The following is a 3291-nucleotide window of genomic DNA, read 5'->3' as shown; positions in this document are numbered from 1 at the left end:
CAGCCATGTTAGTCAAGCTATGAGTGAGACTTCATTGATAATAAGTTGTGAGAAATGGTGGCTACAGAGCAGGAAACACACACACACATACACATACACACACACACACTCCCCAGGTTAATTAGGATGAATGACATATTCTTCTTAATCCTGAAAAATAAAATAAATCTAGACACCAACTTCAGTTTCAAATATCTAAATATACCCGGTGATCCTATACATGTGGAAGAGGGGAAATCACAGTTGAGAAATACAAGACCCGCGTGAGGACCAAGGAAGTCAATCACACAAATGCATGTGTTCATTATATTGCAACATTTAAACCTAAGATGCCAGTGGGTTATGAGAATAATGCTTCATTGAAGCTCGGCAAATATTTGTTGGCTTTTTATTTCCCTAGTCATAATTGTTATCAAAAGTATTGGGATGATTATAAACCTTCCATATTGTGGTATAGATGAGTATGCATAAATTTAGAATCAGACAGACCTGACTTAACCTCATTGGTTTTATTCCCACACTTCTGTGATGTTGGACAATGTGCTTTTACCTCTATGCAATGTGAATAATAATTTCCCCTTCCAGGGTCATTGAAAGGGTGAGAGATAATGTGTCTAAAGCAGCTAGCAGCGTGCCTGACACATAGAGACTCAATTCTCAGCAGCCACAGTAGCAACAGTAACTGTTGTTATTATAGCCTTACTCCGTGAAAATTCTGTCATAAAAAAAGAGAATGGGTTTTTTTAGAAGTTAAACAGAGTCAGTTCACCTTCCAAAGGGGCCTGAGGCAAGAGTGGCAATGAAGCAAGACGAGCAGAGAAACCCAGGTCTGGGCTATGATGGTTATGTGAGGTCGCATAGATGCTATGGATGAGACACGGAAACAGACGCTTCTTCTTCAGGAACCTTCTGGCGATCAGCATTACAGAACACTAAGAAAAGGAATTTCTACTCAGAGGCACTTTGTTTCTTGCCAGGATACCATTAAACTCACTTAAAGGCTGATATTCTCTGCCAGTATTACTGGCAGAAGAGGAAGAAAAATCCGGTTCCCTCCTTAACTTTTTCCGAGTTGGAAGCCTGCCCCTGGCTTAAATTTACCACCCAACTGGCTCTAAGTTCTTAGCTAAGCTCCCTCATTAGTAAAATGCTACTAATTGTAAAAGTAGATTTGCAAGGATACTGCCCACTATCTTACATGGAGTGCCTTGACCTTACTTAACAGGTTAGGCATTGAAGTTTGTTTTGACATCTGTCCTGAAGATCTTACCTGCCACTAGGTGAAACTGAGATGGTGCTGTCAGATTACCATTGTTGCTTCTATTGTCATTCTACGTTTATTCTGTCACCCTCAGGTTGATCATGAGCCCTTCCCTCCCCAATGCAACAAAACAATCTGCAGCTTTCAATCCAGTCCCAAAGCTATCACTCACATCTATACCTTTACTCCCAAATGATTACATTAATTAACTAATTAATTACATTCATTACAGGGTTTTTATCCAAAGCATATTTGCTTTTCTTCATCATCACCACTTGGCACTTTTTTAAAAAATAGGGCGGGGATTACACTGTTTTGCATATGTTGTCTGCTTTTAGACCTAAAACAACTTTAAAGAGATTTCCTGATGTCATCTTAGTCCTGAAGGCAGAGTCATTAGGACTAAGTTGCTTCTCAAATACCTCCATCTTCTCTATCACACTGTGGGATTATCTTTCAGTGTGTGAAACATTCAAACTACTTAAGATAAGGTATTATTACCTTCATTTTATAGACATGAAGACTGAGGCTTAGATTCGTGTACCATTTGCCCTAAGATGTACGACAAACATAGTTTCTGTGGCGAGTCATGCTTTCTGATGATAAGCCTCATTTACAACTTCACACACTACTGTTCTCACCTAAAATCATCTTATGCAGCCTAAGAGGCTTCTAGTCACCAGGGCTTCTCTTTTGTGATGGTATTTTAAAGTCATATAACTTGTCTATTGATTTACCTTCACACCAGAATGACAATGATGAGGACATTTATTCATTTTTTTCTCCATAAAATGTCTTCATCTCTGAGCAAAGTCCCTATTCTTATTCAAATCAGCAGTGTAGCAACTGTAAACACATATTCTCATATGTGTCTGTAGGTAGTATGTTCTTGAATTGTTTTAATTTATAGTAGGACTGGAGGAATATTATGCACATCAGTCTTGTAAGTAATGTGACATAAATAACAGCTGCATTTAGTGCCAAAGCAATTATTTCCTTCCCAAGCAATCACTCATTTTTTTAAAGCAGTAACTAGAAATTTGCATACAGCATTGTCTCTTTACATAATTAGGGTGAGTCTCCTTTGCTCTCCTGCCTTGATGTTTAATACCTGAAAGTAATTAGTTTTTGTTTGTGAATTGTCAAGATCTACCAGCACTTTTAAGTTTTTTTGTTGTTTTGGTTTTTGTTTTTTCTTTGCTTGAAATAAAGAGCAAGGATGTGTTTATGGCAATAGTGGTATTAGAACAATCATCCCTCAATGTCTTTGGGGAATTGGCTCCAGGTCCCCTGCATATATAATACATCTATACATGCTCAAGTGCATTTAACTTACACAGGTCTCCTATGAACTTAAATCATCTCTGGATTATACACTCTATATAAATGCTATGTGAAGAGTTGTGATAGTACATTATTTAAGGGATAAAGGCAAGTACAAATTCTGTTCATGTTCAGTACCTATTTAGTTTTAGTCTTTCGAATATTTTGATCACGTATTTGAAGAAATATTTTTGGTCTTGGTTGAATCCAACAATATAGACTGCATGGATATGGGGAATCAATTGCACTTAGTTTAAGTATTGCAGGGCAGCTGTAAAGATGTCATAATGAATAGCTCTCATGTGCTGGTGCTGTACTCAGTTCATTCTTCAATTGATTCATTGTTCATTTATTTGTAGAAATCCTACTACGTGCTGAGCTCTGCTTTCTCTTGAATAAACCATGACTGTTGTGGCAGGAAATAGATCTGAGCACAGTGTTCAAGGTTTCTCCGGCAAGCTGCTGAGGATACAGAAGGAACAGCCTTAGACATTTCAATGTCTCATTCCAATGGAAGGAAATCAATTCATGGGAAGGGACTGTGGAGAGTTGACTTCTGACTCATCTACGCCACTAAGGGAAAAGTTGTCTCCAGGAAGAGGGCAAAAAGCATAGGATTTCTTAGAGCTGAAGCAACTTGATGTTTTTGAGGGACCAAAAGAAAGCCAGTGTAGTAAACATGAGTCAGAGGCTATAGTGAGACCATA

The sequence above is a fragment of the Perognathus longimembris genome, chromosome 10, assembly GCF_023159225.1.
Source record: "Perognathus longimembris pacificus isolate PPM17 chromosome 10, ASM2315922v1, whole genome shotgun sequence".
Taxonomy (NCBI): domain Eukaryota; kingdom Metazoa; phylum Chordata; class Mammalia; order Rodentia; family Heteromyidae; genus Perognathus; species Perognathus longimembris.
Note: the sequence above shows the minus strand (reverse complement) of the source record.